An 18,907-nucleotide genomic window follows, 5' to 3' on the forward strand; every position below is an offset into this window, starting at 1 on the left:
AATTTATTGAGGGAAAAGTTGTAGTTAATAATTAGTTAATAGTGAGAATTAGACCCTAATCTAAAGTGACCGAAATCACAATTATTTCAGTGTATCATGCTCTTGAATGTTAATGATTGATTTGTGAGCACACAGCACAGTGGACCAAATACCTGCACAGTGTTTTGAACCGTCCTTCATTCCAGAATTGCATCATCACTTGTGAAATTCAGACTGTTAGAAAACAAAACTGTTTAGAATTTGTATACTTACAGCATAAATTCTAAAAAGATATTTCAGCCTTTAAAAGGATTTAAAAAAAAAAGTATAAATTGCCCAAAATTGCCTAACATCACCTTCTTTCCCCATCAGATGCTGTTTCGGGTCCGAAAAAAAAAAAGTGGTGCATGGCATCTCCACTTGTGTCCAGGGCCCCGTCTCATTGTTCACGGGGGGCCCCCAAGATCTGCGGTAAGCCACTGAGTTTACATTGTGAGCACATTAGTCGACTGTTATTTAGATAACAGTTATCAAGTTTCAATTGAGACACTGATCATCAGGAGGCATTTTTCACATAAGCATCCAGAGTATTTTACAAAAATTCCCCAATCTCTATCTCAATCTGTTTTTGGGAAAAGAAATGAGAAGCACAGTTACAAAGCTCCCTACTGAGGAGGTGGACTCAGCCCCAGGCTGATCATATGGCCGGCGGCCTGATTCGTGCAGCTCTTGACAGATATAAGCAGCCCGAATTTCCCCCTGTTTTGCAGTCTGCCGCTCCATGTGTTGCTTATATTTATAGCCTTGGCTGTAGCGTCCGTGCACATAATAGTTTTAGCATTGCTGCCACATTTATAATAGAGAACACTTCAGAGTGGTAGCAAAGGATTTGGGGATTTTATGTTTTTTTTAATGTAAAACAATATTAGTATCTCTTAAAATCACATTCTTTTCAATGTCATGAGGCTTTTAGTGGTTGTTTCCAATCTGTTATTAAAAAGTATGCGTTTTGATGCTAAAAAGTTAGAAATACATGCAAAAGCGTATTTATTTCCTCAGGCTTCAGGTGACATCTGTTGTGATCTTAACAGATGCTACTTTTGTAAGATCAGTTTGCTTGCAATGTTCACGTCATTTGCAAAAAAATCAAATAAATGGTTGTGATTTGTGTGCTTTCATGCTGCTGACGTCATGGAGGGATTTTGTTATGCCATACTTTAGTCCCACTTGAGTCATTTATCTGAATTTGAGAAAAACAATTTGGTCAGATATCAACTGTCTTAAAGGAGTAATTCAAACAAATATTCTCATCTGCTCAACCTCATTTCTTCTTCTATTTATTTATTTATTTTTAAATAAGAGGCTAGGCAGAATATTCCGGCTGTTCTTTTCCATTCAGCTTCGTACTGTAAGTCTCCTGTAATAGTTAATATTACTCTGCAATATTTTTCAAGTCTTCTAAAGCCATGCAACTTTTTAAACTTGCTACATTGCAATTGGTCACAAGACATGTGAGAATCATTGATGTCAAACCTTCCACTTAAATCTGACATTTTATCAGATATGTTATCAGTGAATAACCAATTTCAGTTATTGTATTTCTCCAGGAGACTATGAATGTAGCACACAAGTTGTATATAAAAATAGCAGTGTAAATATTCAACCAAACATTTCATTTTGACAAAGCTGAATAAGACTACAAACTGTAAAAATGCTGGAAGGAGGTCTCTTTATTACTAATTAAAAAGTATTAAAAAGTATTAGTTCTTGTTTTAAGCATAACCCTCATTGAATTTTACTAAATTTCTCTAAAAAAAATAATATATTTTTTATGTATGTTTAGATATTTATACAGCAAAATTAACATACTGAGTAAGAAAATGATTATTTGGCACTGTAAAATGTTCTTTATTAGATAAGTTTGTAAATTATTTTACAAATATTTAATGCATTTCCCCCCAGGTAATGGATATCAAACAGCTCTCCATCTCTGTCCATCTACAAATACCCCGAGAGTGGATCTGGCACAGCGGAGGACTTATCAGCCGTCTGTAGAGTGTAGCCCTGGGTAACACACGGAACAATGGCATTCTTTCAGTTAACACCAGAGACACTAGGACCCAGCGAGATGCTTCCCTCCTCATCAGGCTCCCTTAGTTCCAGAGCTCATTGAGCGGTCTCAGAACAGAGTGCAAAGAGAGAGAGAGAAAGAGGGAGGGAGAGAAAAAAGCCAAGTGAATGTTAGAGCCCACTGTGGTCACTGCTGAAATACTGAATCTGAGAGAAATGGAGGGATTAACCAGTCGGATTTAAAAATCTGGAGCTCATGCGGAGGCAGCCAATCAGGGGACGATCTGGATTAAAAGGTTTGTGTCTGATTGATCATTCTTGCTGTAATCTATCAGGGCTTTCTATTTGTCAGGAGTCAGCCGGTGTGCAAGAGCATTCGCGTGCATTTAGACGCAACTGGGAGATCTGGGCTGGTGAGTCTAGTTACGTGTGGGACATGTGCTACTTACGCTGGATGAAATATTGTGACAGCAGAGACAAGAAAGAGGGCACGCTCCTGTCACTGAGGAATGGAAGTCACTGCAGCTGTAAACGGTGCTGGAAGAGGTCTAGACCGTCCCTCGCTGAGCGTGCCGCGGGGGTCGTTCCCTTCCTGTCCTTGTAGACTGGTTGATGTTTTTCTTGGTGCCGATGAAGTAACATCTCGCCCTCAGGGTATAGGGCACTCTGTTCTGGTTGTTAATATTTGTATTTGATGTTCTCGAGTTCAGCACCCAGGGTTCTACGTGAGGAACTTTGCTCCGAGACTTGTCAACAAATGCAGTGTTAAATAAAGCAGCCACCGAGTGAAGTTTGAATGTGCTCGCTGGGTGGAAAACAAGTCAGCGCAGGGGAGCCACATTGGTCCAAATGATTTCACCCGCTTAAACCAAGGAGACAGAGAGACTACTGGGAAACTATGCAGTGAGCGCTTGAGAGAGAGAGAGAGAGAGAGTGTGTGTGTACTTCCTATAAACACTTAAAGTGTGTTTCCATTCTTTTCTGTGAGGTTAAACATAGGCATGTTCTTACTTTTTAACTTTTGGTTCAATTTTGGTTTCTGGTTTATTCCCTTGCTGAGCTGGGGAAATGAAGCTTTCCCGTTGTAATCTGATAGTTTTAAATTGCAATTCTTCAGTTCAGCTGTCTTTTCTGTGCACGCTTGGACACAGCAGCTGAAAGCCCTGTCCTAGATGCATGCTCCATGTCAGCTTTTTTGCTTTACAACTGTAATCTGCATTCTCTCTGTTCATTTGCATTCATGAGCATTAAGTTCTGCTCATCCACAGTCTACTGCTAAAACGAACCGCATGAATGTGTTGGTACACAGCACATCCTGTGGATTTATTGTCATTAGAGCTGGACTCTGGTAACTCTGGCCGTTCTGCTGAGCTCTGAGCTTTCTGCGGTTGTCTGTCTGCAAGTCTCTTTACCACAGTGCTATAGCAAGTTTTTTCTGGGAATCTGAGATGCTGAGTTTGTGTTTTCCAAAAGAGTTTCCATTTTCATCCTAAAAATACTGAAATACCTTGATAGCAATGTCCCTTTTAGAAAAAGCTTCTGACATGGATGCTGTTTTGCTAGGGAAAAATAGCTCTTGGATTCACTATATTCTGGTCACTAGATGTTTCTATAAATATGTAGAGTACAATGAAGACAGCTTCGTTTTGTTTTACGCTGGTGTGTCGCGCCATGCTGTGCTGTAAGTTTTCCCTGACCCTCTGTTTCCATGGCCCCCTCATGTGGCCGCTCTTCACTGCCTATAGCACGAGCTATCTCCGCCTATGAAAACACGGCGCGTGATTGGCTGATCCTGCAGATGCACAGGAAGTTCAGGGTTTCTAATAACCACCCAGAGACACAGTTACCATAGAGACAAAGATAAGCCCCCTTACTAAAAAAAGGAAAAAAGCCTGCATGTCATCACAGCAGCCTGCAGAAAGCGTCTGCTCTTTCTCTCTCTCTCTCTCTTTCTCTCTCTCTCTCCCTCTCTCTCTCTCTTCTGCCAGTTCTCCTATTAGCAGCTGCTCAAACAGTACAGCCCCTGCCTTATGAAGGTTGCCTCAGGTTTTCTTCTCTCACCGCTCTTCAAATGCACTCTGCACTTAACGTGAGTTCTGCTTTGCTTTTTACTAACTTTCCTCAAATCCTTTATACGTCGTTGCTGCGCTCGTGCACTCACTCGTGTAAACTTCTGGTGAGCGCACAAGAACTGGAGGCTTTTAACAAATCTAAAGCATTGACCCATGCCTAAAGGGCATGTTTGTGCTTTTGTGTGCACCCTTTCCTGTGGTTTGCACAGACTGTAATGTTGTCCGTCTGTCTGGCCTGAGCTATTTTTGGGGTTTGATGTAATGGCAGGCTGTGTGTAATGGTGATACCATAGGTTGCACATGAATTGATTTCAGGAGTATTGTTGAGGCTGTTAAAACGCTGCCTCTCAGACCAAGAGCATTTGAAGGACTTGAGGCTACAGCCCACACTTTTAAGTCCGGTACCTTTCTTTTCTGATTTCTTCTGATTTTAGCAAGCATCCCCTGCAAGTTTTCCTCAACAGTTGGAGGGGAGGCTGTGGGGGCTGGGGCTGAGGAGCTGTTTTGTGTGACGTGCCGAAGGGAGGCAGAGCCGCCGGTGAAAGGGCTTCCTGTTGACGGGAGACTTGTGTTATCTGAGGAAAGGGCCTGTTGGCAGGAAATGTGTCAGCCGCTTGTTTTCTTTAAAGTAAGAGGATGTGTCGTGGATTGCTTGTTTCGTCTTCGGCGGGAGGTTTGGAGAGGGGAGGGAAATCTCTTTGCTCTGAACTTTTGTGAAATTCGATACATGTTGCCTTGACAATTTTTCCTCAGTTGGTGCACGTCGCCATTGTCGTCATGGCGTGCGAACAAAGCCCTTGAAAGATCCAATATCCTAGAGCAAAATTGTACGCCCCACCATAGACCCTTTCAAATTCAAATGCCGTACAAATTCCTGCCCGGAAAGTGACTATTATAGTTCTGATTTGGTTGTCTGTGCAGTCTGAGCCGGTCTTAAAGGAGGGTTTGAGCATGTCCGTTTACAGCAGGGTGAGCTCTCCTTCGAGACCCCCATCTCTCGTTTGGCACATTTGCATTTCAGGAGATTAAGCATCAGAAGTTTCCCAGTATGGTGGGTGGCTGCTGGCCCGGGGCGTGCAAAGAGCTGGCATTATTTAAGCATGCTGGGCCGCGGGACGAGACCGGGGCGCCGTCCGTCCGTCACAGTTGAGAGGTGAAGTTGGCTGCCGAGGAGGTCAAGGCGCTTTTTATTTTGAGGCAGTGGAGTGTGGGGCTCCTCAGCGGTGCACCTCGTCTTTTTTTGTCTGTCTAAGATCTTGTAACAACAGCCAGTGGCTTGTCAACGGACTGAGTTTTGCGCCGCCCTTCATGAACATTAAACAGTACGGCAAATCAGAGACGAGTGCTCGACGAGGCAGAGAAATATGTCAAAACATCAGAGGAGTAGACAGGCAAAAAAACACCTGACGGGAAAGAATGGGAAATATGCATGATGGTTCAGATTCAGAGTTTCGCTCAACGCTCTACTGTCGCTCGTCTTCTAGACCGTAAAGTGAATACGGAAGAGGGTAGATTCAGATATTCTTATTAAATGTTTTCGCTTGCGATTTGCAGTTGAATTCTCCAGGGTCGTTTCCTTGTGATGTGTAGCATGGCAAATCGTTGGAGTCTGTGATAAAGGTCTCCAGTCAAAACGCATCTCCTCATCGGGTGTTCTGTCGTGTGTGACTGAAGGCATCACGTCCTCAATCAAAATGAGGCCATACATCTTCACCCCTCATGCTATCTCCCCTCTATCGCTCTTTCCCCCAGGTGACCTTCAAGCTTTTTATTTTATCTCTATCCTAGTGATTAAGTGTCTGGAATGCATTTGATGATGGTGGCAGCCTAATGAATGATAGACCCTTGGCAGCAGTACCTCTGGGAAGCACGTTTACTGCTTGCTGAGCTCTGGCTGAAAGTGGGTGAGCTACAAAGACATGTTTTGAAACTCATACTTGTCTTGTGCTAATCTAAAATTAACTTTATCCACTTCCAATGTCTAAAAGACATTGTTTCCTTCTTGCACTGTCTCTCCTTTTTTTTGGCGCCTCTCTGGATGCACAAGAGGGAAAAAATAACTGTAAATATGATGAAAACACTTGGGCTTCCAGCAGAGAAAAATGAGAAGTATTGCTGCTGCCGAAATGGCTGGCCACTTAGGTCCAGTGTGAGTGCATGACCGGCTCTCCTATGCACTGGAATTATATCCCCAGCTGACCGCTGCCGATCAAATAATAACATACTCTAGAGCGGTATTGACACTCAAGTTCACACCTGGGTCAAAAGGCCTGTGCTGCAGGCGTGATGAAGGATTGTGCCCCAAAGTGCTCACTGACTACAGCGGCTCTTCACTGTGGCTGAACATTATTGTTAAGAGCTTTAAGGAATGTTGCGATCCTTTCAAAACAATGTGTTTGCTTACACTTCACTATTATTATTGCTTGGGTGACAAAATTAATGTTAGGTGTTTGTTCAAATCCCTAGAACTAAGTATTAAACTTAAGCATGTATCTCGTCCTGCTCTGTTTATGCTACAGACATGAATGAAGCCTCAAATTGTGTAGGCTTTTAATGACATATTAAGGAGGTATTATTTTTCTAAGTGGCATTCAATTTTGCCTGCTGGATGATAAAATAAATAAATAAATAAAAGACTTACTGATGGAGGGACCCAAGATGGACTGAATCCAGTAGACTGTATTGTCACTTTTTCATTTTTCATTTTGTTCCCCTCTGTCTTCCCTCTTCAATTCTACTTCAATTCTACAATTATATGTATTTATTTATTAGGGCTGGGTGAAATACCAAAAATTTGATATCTTGATATCTTTCCAAATTTTGTCGATAATAAATATATATCTCTTAGGGGTGTAACGGTACACGTATTCGTCCGTCAGGGTACGGACATCATGGTTTGGTGCATACACTCAGACGACGAATACAGTCAGTTGCAGGCGATCCACACTCCAATCCATAAGGGGGCGTGCGCGGCAATCTAATGAGCTTTGCACCGATCTATGCACCAACTCAAAACAAGAGTTCAGATGGCACGCAAGAGCTAGCTAGTAGCCTATAGGCTAATTATAGGTCTTCAGCTCCCGACATGGGCAGTTGAATCTGCGTGACGTCGTGTGACGTAGGGTGATAATTACCCTATACGCTGAGTTTCGATACATTTTTGTGACGTGCTCCACAAGCTTCACGGAAAGGAAACTGGGATGGCAGAAAGCGGCATCCTGTTTGTTTTCTTTATTTTACAAAGCACAATGATTTTTTTTTGTACACATAAAAACAGATTACAGTTTCAAATTATGTTTTATTCTTATCTGTATGACCATAATTAGATAAAAAGTATTTCAAGTTGTTTCTGCTGTTATAATGAGACAAAATCATTTGGCATTGTGCCGATTTGTGTTGTGGAAGTCTCACTACAGTGCAGTGATGAAATATGCATGTCCTGGAATTGGGAAGCTTCAGGTGCTGCTTCACTCCCTGTCTCCTTGTGGAAAGGTGAAGTAGGCTCTTTTTCTCTTCCTCGCTTTCAGTGATCTTTCCATGATTTCTTGAAAAAGCGTAATGTTGAACTTTGAGCATCCACCATTGTCACCACATGTTAATTAACTCTTGCGCGCAAAGACAATGACAGTGAGTAGCACATCACGTTAATCAAACCAATACGTTTGAAAACAGCCGTTGCATTTTACCGCTCAGCACTACTTAATCTATCAATTAGAGTAACAAATCAACAATTCCTTAATTTTTTATTGTAAGTAATCAGGAATCTGGGGGGAGGGCAGGACATGTAAATGTACCGAACTCGTATCAAACCGTGATCCCAAAACCGAGGTACGTACCGAACCGTGTACACCCATAATATCTCGATATTTTTGCATTTTCTGTAGAATAATAAAAAAAAGGTGGTTTTCTTTTGCCCGGATTAAAAAAAAAAAGGAAAAAAGATTTGATAGAACAGCTATTGTTTCAAAGCAAATCCACAATGTTTAATGCAGAAACTCAAATGCTGATGTAGTGATCGCTTCATTTTATTCATCTTAATTTTGGACAATATTTGATATTCACAATATTCTGTAATTTTAAAATATATATCATTTGACATGCTTCAAGCTAAATAAATAAACGTTCAACATTCTTAGTCTACTGTGGGGAGAATGTAGTTGTTTTGACTTCAGTTGTTTTGCGTTCAATCAACGGACGTGTTGAGATGTTTGCTTGATGTTTGATTTATTAGTGGTTTAAATAGAAAGCAGACATTTTCCCTTGCATTGAAGCACTGGTGGCTTTGTGTGTGTGTGTTGTGTGATGATAGTGGAGAAGGGCTGTGGTTCTGGGCCTAGTGTTGGATCAGGGCTTGCATTGTTCAGACTGATCCTATTGTCCTCTGTTCTGGAGTCATCAAGGGCATTGAGAACTCTGGCTGCACAGCCAGTGGACATGGTCTATTCCCGCTTATAGCCGTTCGCCCAAAGACACAGAGACATACACATTCTCAAACACAGATACGCATACAGGTCATGTAGGAATCAGCTTTCAGATAAAATGTCAAATTCAGCTGATTGTAACAGTCTGCAGTGTTTTATGTAGTTTGAGTAAGTGGTTTTCGGATCCAGCTGTAGCCTTTAGAGGCGGTTTATTAACAGAACCGCACTTCCGTGGTGGGCTTCTTACAAACCTGCTGAGTTTTCTGCTCATTTCTGACATCTCCCACTGGAACTGATGCCCTGATTGTTTGAGAAACCTGACAAGTGCAAGCCATCTCAGAGTTCAGCTTGAACACATCCTCACAGGCCAGATCTCATTCGGAAAACTCGGGAGAATCAAGTCATTTCCATCTCCTCTCCCGGTCTATCATCAGTGTCATATTTCATTGATATTGCTTTCATTTTTGTTCTGTCAGGGAGGGCACAGCCCTGCTGTCGAGCATATAAACAACTGTATTTTACAGGGCTCTTGTGCAGCGGGGTGGCTCTCAGCTTCATTTTCGGCGCACTATGGTTTGTATCATTCTCTCTATTCGTCACACACACACACACACACACACACACACACACACACACACACACATATCCTGTGCCTAATCACAAGCCCAAGGCAGAATGTGTCTTCAGTGAATGACTGTCACCTCTCAGTGTCAAAACACATTCAAAACATTGTTGACATCCAGGCACTGACTCTGCATCGATTTACTACTCAAGCAAATGTGTTTTATCACGCCGAACGTTGAGGGTTTTTTTGTCAACTTTATTTATTTAGAGAGTGCAAATTCTTTGCTGGTGGCTCCCTTAAAGCTGTGCTACATTTGCTGCTTTTAATGTGCAAATCACCTCGTTCATAGCCTCCACCACTTCCCATAGATGCCGAGCAACAGCCCTCCTCTGCTTTCACGCTTACACACTCTGCTTCTGTCTATTTTCCCCCGCTATAACACTTTTCTCTTTAGCTTTACTTAGCAGTGTGCCCCCAGTCCACTTGACCTGTTTTCACTCAATAACTGTTCATTTAGCCGGTAAAAGGGGACCGTTTCTAAAGAGGCATCCCAGCTCCTCAGGCTTTATGAACAAGCTCATCAGATGAAGAGGGGTTGTAGAAGTGTTAGTGACTCGTGGAAAGCCCTGAGCCTGGCCTGAGCCCTCATTAATGACTTTAGAGAAGAGGCCAGCACTGATGAGCCTAACCCCTCGAATTACTCCGCTTTCGTGCGAGCCAATGCATTGTAATGCTTGTTTGAATTTAATGAAATGCCAGATGAGGATCGGTTCTTGATTGGTAGAGGGCTTGGAGTGCTCTGGGAGCCATTCCCGGTTAACAAGTGCGAATTTCAGTTTGGTGGATTTTGCAAGAGTAGTTTATTTTCTCAAACATCTATTTTTTTTTTTTTCGCAGTAACTGGCTGGCACTGAGTCTGACAGTTTTGTCTGGCATGGAAGTGGACCAAGTTCACATCTAGTAACTGATTTTAAAAGGAATTTTGATTTTGAGAGAGGGCTTAGGGTGCTCTGGGAGCCATTCAAAATATTGACGTGGTAGTAGCACAGGCTTGGAGTCTGACAGTTTGCGAACGGCGTGAGGATTGGGGTCTGACTGACACATCGCAATGAGACGTTTTCGCTGGGGGTAACGCACCAGACCACACCAAAGGAGGGACAGTGTGACGTGAGAAAATAAACATTGCACATTTGATAGCTCTTCTATTTTGCACTTCCAGTTTTTCTCCACCTCCCCCTCCTCCTCCTTGCCCTCCTCTTCTTCTCTTTTAGAATTTCTGTGCATCAGCACCTTCCCTAAGGTGGACGATCTAATCAGGACGGTATCATTTCTCTCTCCTGCGGCAAGCTTTGCCTCGGCAGCACCTGTCAAACACTCTCTGTCAGAGGGCAGAGTGACTTTGAAACCCTACTAATGACCCTAGACAGCTTTTCTCTCACAATCTCTTCTGCAGATCTTGAAGAAATGTGCTTCATCTTGCATACAGATGATTTGTCAGCTTGAATTTGTGGTTTATCCGTGCTAATGCCGGAATTAAATGCTTCGAGGAGCATTAAAAATCAGTACTATAGTAACAGTCTTCTTCAATGAGATGATACATGACCAAAGGAAAACGTTTTTTAACAACTTGCAGTAGTTCTTTATAAAACGATTGGACCTGTTAGTCTAGTACATTATGTCATTATAAAATAATTTGATCACTCCACATTTTCTTTCACTCAGTCTGAAGTCACAATTTATTGTAAAATGGTCATTGTCTTCCAGATCACTTCTCATTCTCATGTTTTTGGTAGCAACGCAAAAATGTCTCTGAATTTGTTCCTGCTTTTTAGTGTGCTTTTAGCGTGTTTGCCACCATCCCTGCTGGAGTGCAGTTTCCCGTTCTCTTTGTTGCCATGACATTATCAACAAGAACAAACTTTGGGCTTGTGACAGTCAGCCTCCACCAGTGTTTGCAGAAGATAAGTGAAAGAGCCACAGGTCTTCAGATGCCTCGACAACACACGCCAAAGGGAAAATAAAGATATGGACCTCTAGCCAGTCATGGTCTGTTTGGAAAGTAGATTTGTTCCCCTCTCTGCAAACGCTTTCCGTGCCAGAGCGCTACGTGAAAGCACTCCCTCGTGCTATGTTTTGTTTTAACTCGATTATCAGAAAAAACCCGCCCTTCCACGGCCATCGGGCTGCATTGTCCTGGCGGTTCGTCATATTTTTCCAGGCCGAAACCAATTCAATTGGAAATCTAATTCTGTTTGTGAGGGAGCTGATTAGCAGGGCAGAGTTTCACTGGGGACAGTTTATAGTGTGGTAATGGAATGACATGTATAAATTGTCGTCTGACACATAGATTAAGTGAACCGGAGAGCATTAAACATCGCCACCATGTCTCCTTTTGGTTTATAGACTTCACCTTGCTCTAGCAGGTTAAAACTCTTGGTTTAGTGATTGTGCATAGAACAGAAATGAACTTTTCCATTAAGGGGCAATTTTTGTCCTCTTGGAACTGAATTCCAGGGGCAATTTTTACCTTTGTAAGGGCTGGTTTTATAATTATAATTATAATTATATAATTATACTATAATAATATAACCTTATTAATGTATCTGTGTTAACTTTTATGTATAATGCTTAAATTTAACAAATTACTTCAGTCAGTCAGAATGCTATCTGCAAAAGACATCAACAAAAGACATTTTTACACTGTAGCGGTGAAACAAGCTTCATTTATGTTTAATTTTACAGACGGTATTTACACAACAATTGCATACTGTAAATAGCCTACATAAAGGGAAGGGCTGCAATATTATGACAACAATTATTATTGTAAATTTCGATTATTGGTCTTGATATTATAATATTGTCAGTAAGTATAATACAACAAAAACAGTATTTGTGTGTGGAAACTGCATGTCATGTTCTGGCTACACAAGCAGAACATGCTAAGAAACGTTTTTTTAATTAGTTTATTGCTTTTTACGGATTAGAAAATCAAGACTTTACATTGTTTGTTTCAGTAGCATGAAAAACAAAATGTTTGTTCAAACTTGGAATAAATTATATAAAGAAAGTAAGCGAAGAATGTTCCCCATCACTGAAGCGGTCAATGACTTCAGTTTAGCGTGAACTCTGCAGTTTTCACCTTTGACTAATCTAAATGCCTTTGATTTGCTATTGCATTCATAGGCAGAAAAACATGTTGTTGGTTACAATGCTCAACGCTGCAAAAAAAGCATAAATGGAAATCTGATGTAACTTCTAAATGTAATGCCACAATCAACACTTCTCATTCATTCATTGCGACAGCCGTGATTTTGTTTACAGTGTACATGGGCGGGGTCATTCTTTGCCCCCTCATCTTAAATTTGGGGGCAAATTTTGCCCATTTTGGTGTAATTTTTGCTCCAAGCCCCCCTTTAATTTCCGACCCTGCCATAGAACCAAGCGGTTATGCCTCAAGGTTACGGCAAGGACCGACCGCAGAATGTTCTCCCAGGCGTCGCGTGTGCTGCCCCAGCACTAATTCAGTGAGGACCCGGTGTTCCATATTCGGAGCGATGGGCTAGGGAGATATGCAATTTTTTTGGTCCGTGGCTGTGTGATATTAACCTCAGCTGTAATTGCCTGTGTCAGCTGTGGGTAGGGATAGCGAGGCGTGATAACTTAATGCGCCAGCCCCGGATCCTGCTGACTCAAGCACAGCATGTGTTTTCCTGTGCCTTTCCTAGTCCAGGACAACGCTACAGAAATCTAAACAAGATGTATGCTCTGCCTGCGTCCCGTGCATACCTCTAAATAGTTTGTCACTGGCGCTTTAGAATTGCATGTGAATTGCGCTCCTGGGAAGGTTACTGAGATGAAAACTCATCTGGATGTAAACATATGGCAGGCAGTTAAGTGTGATAGGTGTGTTGGTGGTTAATTGGCAGAGGATAGCGACGGAGACTGTGTGTTTGCATGCGTGTTATCGTGGCCTCGGCCTCATGCCTTTTTGCCTTTTTGTTTTTCTGGCACGCAGCCAGGCTGCAGCTGCGTCGGGCCGAGCCGATGCGTGCGTGTGTGTGTGTGCTCACACCTGCCTGCTCCTCTCCCGCTAATCAGAGCAGATTACACTCCACAATTAGTCTCCCAACAGCTCATCACACCACGCCAAGACCAGAACTCTCATCTCCTCAAAATCAGCCACACTTGGCAGCAAAGGCGACTGCCGACGTATAAGGTCTCAAGATCACTTTTAGCCTGCGGAGCAAGGAAAGAAAGAAGAGAGATCTTAGAAAAGGTAACACTAGTTTCCCTGTCTTCTCTTGCCAGCGACAAATTCTACATCTGTTATCCATGCCTGCTGTTTATGCTGGAATATGTATTTATGGAGGGGGGTTTTATACGCCTGTGTGTCCTCCGCTCCTCGCAGGGCCCGTTAATCTGTCTAGATCAAATAAAAGTCGTCAGAGATGATAAATCCTGCCTTGCGCCGGCCCTCAACCATCAGCTTGAGACCCCAAGCTTCGCCGTTGCTAGGCAACTGTGTCAGAGGAGCATTGTCAGATTATGCGGCTCCACTTTTTCACCAAAGCTTTGGCAGAAGGTACAAACACCTGACTCGCTCAGATTAGGCTGCCTTTAAGGAAGTGTGCGCCTGCTACTGATCAAACTCTGGCTCCTGCTGATGTGTATGAGTGAGGCAGAGAGAGACTGAGAAGAACAGGTTATATATTTTGATTAAATCTGTCTGTATCCTGCCCAGGTTAGAGATGGATTCTTGCTCTCTGCAGATTTAGGTCTCTGCTAGATTCAGGACACAGAAGAAGTCTTTAAAAGTTTCTGAAAGAAGTCTCCTACGCTCACCGAGGCTGCATTTATTGGATCAAAAATACAGTAAAAATGTAATACTGTCAAATATTATTAGTAATATTCTAATACGATTCTAATAGATTTTCAAATGTGAATTATTCCTGTGATGGCTAAGTTGAATTTCTACTTTTAAACAATGGTGTACATCAACTTTCTTCTTTCAAATTTTTCTTCTCTTATTCGCAAATCAAAATAATGGAGACATTCATCATTTAAAGGTAGAGATTTACTCTAAATTATTGGGTGATAAGTAAGGATTTTAATGATTCTGATTCATTTGAATGGTTTCAGTCCCTGGATGATTTCATTAATGAAGCTGTAGATTCAGAAGTGCTGTTGTGACACTGTCAGAATATTTTAGCATGTTGTTCCGCATTGGCGGCTGGGAACTGGAGTACTGCCTTTAGCACAGCAGACATCACAGTAGGCCTGTATTAAGGTAAATTTGTGCAATTATTATTTTTTATAGTTAATTGTTCAACCATACATTGGGCTGTGCAAATAAACTCAGTCGATCCCTGTTGTGGGTCACACTCTTTCTGCCTCTACATGAACCTTTTAAGAAGGGTTTTTTCATAAGAAAATATGGAGAATCAGTTAACCAATTTATCAGTTGTCCATTTATTTAAGTTTTATTGAAAAACAGATCTGTAAAGGCAGAATGTGTCTCTTAGTCTGAAGAAATCCTAAAACACAGATAAGATTAACATGTTCTGCTTGTTTGAGTTGAGCATTAAATTATCAGTATCATGGATTATCTGTTCACTACATAGCAGCTGTTTTCCATAATTCTTGCATTCATGAAATGCCTGTGTTTGGCAAATGACAGCTGGGTTCATTTGTATTTTCACCTGGATCAAATTTTAGTTTCCGCCACGGGCACAATTTCCATTTAATAATGCCACACTATGAAAAAAAAAAAACTGTTGACACAAGTATTTACAATTTAATGGTGTTCACCTTTGCACATGTGCTGTTTAATTGAGGAATAAATAATTTGCAACCATTTAACCTTAACTGCAAATCAAATGCAATGAATAATATTTTAATTATGCTGTGCCAGCACTGCAAGCATGTGAGGGTTTGTGTGTGCGCCTGTTTATGCGTGTGTGATTTTGACTGCCTAAATTTAGTGTTGTAGAGAGCAGCTGTTTTACTCACCTCATTAAGGGCTGTATCCTTTACAGATGAACAGAGTCATGCTAAGATCAGCCATCAATGCACACGCAGTAATGCTTTTACACACACTCACACACAAATATATATACACTTATTCTTGATAACCTCCCATAGATTTATTTTCTGTCTTTTATTTATTTACTCTCTCTATTCATGTATACATTTACTCTCTTTCTACATATTGGGGTCAGTAATTTAAAAAAAGAAAGAAATATATACTTTTAGCAAGGACGCATTGATCAAAAGTGACAGTAAAGATAATTTTAAATGAAGACTGGAGTAATGGCTGCTAAAAATTCAGGCTAACACTTTTGTTTAGGGTCCAGTTCTCACTAATAACTAGTTACATCCTAAGTATACTAAGATATTGGCAGTTTATTAGTAATTATAATGCACATGTTTATGCCTTATTCTGCATGACTATATTCTACATCCCTTAATCTTACCCAATACCTAAACTTAACTACCTTACTAACTATTAATAAATAGTAATTAGGAGTTTATTGAGGCACAAGTCATAGTTAATAGTTAGTTAATAGTGATAATTGGACCCTAATCTAAAGTCTTACAAATTCAGTTTTGCCATTACAAGAATGAATTACATTTAAAAAAAAAAAAAATTAAAATAGAAAACAGTTGTTAAATATTATTACTGTTTCACAATATCAGTTTTTACTGTTTTTTAATCAAATAGTACTTTCTCCACCTCTGACAAACTTAAATATTTTTGTTTAAGTACTACTCTCATTGTTATCCAGACAGTCCTGATGGATAAAATCAAGTCTCACCCTATAACATTTCCAGTGAGCTAACAATAACTAGCTACTACTAAAAACTACCAAATTTGTGTACTATTCTTCACAGTTTTATTTTTTTTTTTTGACATGGGTGTAGTATGAATACATTCCAAATACTAGGCTACATCCGCAGTGTTTCTTTGTCAATAGATATGTATCCACCTTTTTTCTAACGAGCCTACTGCGATTTAGATTATGGGAGACACTTCCAATTTGGGGAAGTTCCACTGAAAAACACTGAAACAAATCATTTCAAATCATAAGGTTGCACTTATAATCCTTATCCGTCAGTTTGACTGAAAGAGCTGTATAATGTTCTATTGTCAGACCAGGAGAATAACATAAAGCTTGGTATTTTATACTGCTTGGTAAAGCTATGTGACAGAATAACAAGAAAATACACTCACCTAAAGGATTATTAGGAACACCTTACTAATACTGTGTTTGACCCCCTTTCGCCTTCAGAACTGCCTTAATTCTGCGTGGCATTGATTCAACAAGGTGCTGAAAGCATTCTTTAGAAATGTTGGCCCATATTGATAGGATAGCATCTTGCAGTTGATGGAGATTTGTGGGATGCACATCCAGGGCACGAAGCTCCCGTTCCACCACATCCAAAAGATGCTCTATTGGGTTGAGATCTGGTGACTGTGGGGGCCATTTTAGTACAGTGAACTCATTGTCATGTTCAAGAAACCAATTTGAAATGATTCGAGCTTTGTGACATGGTGCATTATCCTGCTGGAAGTAGCCATCAGAGGATGGGTACATGGTGGTCATTTAAACGATGCCCAATTGGCACTAAGGGGCCTAAAGTGTGCCAAGAAAACATCCCACACACCATTACACCACCACCATCAGCCTGCACAGTGGTAACAAGGCATGATGGATCCATGTTCTCATTCTGTTTACGCCAAATTCTGACTCTACCATCTGAATGTCTCAACAGAAATCGAGACTCATCAGACCAGGCAACATTTTTCCAGTCTTCAACTGTCCAATTTTGGTGAGCTCGTGCAAATTGTAGACTCTTTTTCCTATTTGTAGTGGAGATGAGTGGTACCCGGTGGGGTCTTCTGCTGTTGTAGCCCATCCGCCTCAAGGTTGTGCGTGTTGTGGCTTCACAAATGCTTTGCTGCATACCTCGGTTGTACTGGTTATTTCAGTCAAAGTTGCTCTTCTATCAGCTTGAATCAGTCGGCCCATTCTCCTCTGACCTCTAGCATCAACAAGGCATTTTCGCCCACAGGACTGCCGCATACTGGATGTTTTTCCCTTTTCACACCATTCTTTGTAAACCCTAGAAATGGTTGTGCGTGAAAATCCCAGTAACTGAGCAGATTGTGAAATACTCAGACCGGCCCGTCTGGCACCAACAACCATGCCATGCTCAAAATTGCTTAAATCACCTTTCTTTCCCATTCTGACATTCAGTTTGGAGTTCAGGAGATTGTCTTGACCAGGACCACACTCCTAAATGCATTGAAGCAACTGCCATGTGATTGGTTGATTAGATAATTGCATTAATGAGAAATTGAACAGGTGTTCCTAATAATCCTTTAGGTGAGTGTATATGGCAAGAGCTCTTTTTAGTCACTGCATTATTTTCCTGCTGATTTTTTTCTTTTTTTCCCCTTTGTATTCTGCTGTAACACTATGAAAAAATACAACATACACTGCGCATTTGGATCTGGGGAGAAAAACAAGAGATTCTTAGTGCATTCCAGTCATTATTCATTATATATATTGTAATCTCACTTTTCACATATTTTCACTGTATTTGTGAAGACATTTCATGCACTTTACAAGCACTGAAATGTAGGCAAGCATATAAACACTTAAAATGACCCCTTTGCCAAGGCTGCTTTACAGCATAGATATTGTTTTATATGAAACTTGAATGAATGTGAAGTCATCATGTTTGAAAGGAAAGCAGGTCAAATGAGCAAGAGAGCTTAAGAATCTCTCTCACATGCTCCCGCTGACCCGCTATCACTGAGACAGCTTTGTTTAGCTCTGATATGGAACCTCTTCCTCTGGTTATAGCTATACCATGAGCTTAATTCAAGAGCACCGCCTGCCACAATGATGAATGATAGCTTATCTCTGTGACCACAGTTGACCTCGGAGACGTTTTCAGCTGGAGGTGGGTGCTTGTGTGAATGTGCAGCTCAGGTTTTGACTAGTCTCGCGTAGCCAGACTGATGGTCTGAACTCCATCGCAGCTTTCTTTAGCCAAGGACCACCCAAGAGGACGTTTAACTGTAATGCAATGCAACCAATCACAGTTTGTTTTGATCCGCGTCATGTTTAGGGGCGTGAAAACGTTAAGTCGATGTTCTTACGATAACAGACCGGCATGCATCCAACAAATTATTCATTCAAGAATGTTGTGCAAGTTTACTGCAACAATGTAGCTGTGAATTTCACATGGCTACATCCAATGTTTAGTTGACACTGGTAAGCACTCATTGTCACAGTTGTAAACACGACGGCTTTCTTGTTCCACGAAGGAGGTTTGGCGTCACAACGACTTTGTTTCCAGATGAACACGACACACGCATCTCCCAGCCATCCTGTAGAATTTTTAGAATCAGATGATGACTCTGAAAATCCAGTTAAGTGTGTAATATACGTCAGATGTTCAGCCAACGGTCCGTAGGCGTGACGTCTGAGGCTAGGACTAGGTTTTGACAACATTGTGTGAGCCAGCCGATGGCCCCATGAGGAAAATGGCCCGAAAATATACTAAATATATCTAAAATGAAAATCTAAAAATGCAAAAAGGTTTATGTGAGAGTTAGGTTTGGGTTTACAGGATAGAAAACATTATTAGCTCAGTATAAAACCTATAGAAGTCAATGGAAAGTGCTCACCATGATTAGTATTTGTATTTATGCTAATGACACCATGGGGTAAATGGCTCAGTAAATATACTAAATACGTCTTAATGAGCATATAAAAATGCAAAGAGAG

At 41.1% G+C, this 18,907-nt stretch overlaps 1 protein-coding gene across 3 annotated transcripts in view; it reads left to right on the plus strand.

Moving 5' to 3' along the window:
• Positions 1–381: 381 nt before the first annotated feature.
• Positions 382–18,907, plus strand: part of foxn3 (forkhead box N3) — a 100,150-nt gene continuing 81,624 nt past the window's right edge. The window contains exons 1-2 of one of the 3 annotated variants that reach the window (XM_079853401.1): positions 382–450; positions 1,942–2,345. The gene's annotated coding sequence lies outside the window, so the exon portion shown is untranslated. Of the gene's footprint in view, positions 451–1,941; positions 2,346–4,054; positions 4,139–12,205; positions 13,384–18,907 lie in introns of those variants that run through there. The other 2 variants (XM_079853404.1, XM_079853403.1) reach the window with 2 other exon arrangements.

Source organism: Squalius cephalus (assembly GCF_949319135.1).
Source record: "Squalius cephalus genome assembly, chromosome: 20".
In the NCBI taxonomy this organism is placed as follows: domain Eukaryota; kingdom Metazoa; phylum Chordata; class Actinopteri; order Cypriniformes; family Leuciscidae; genus Squalius; species Squalius cephalus.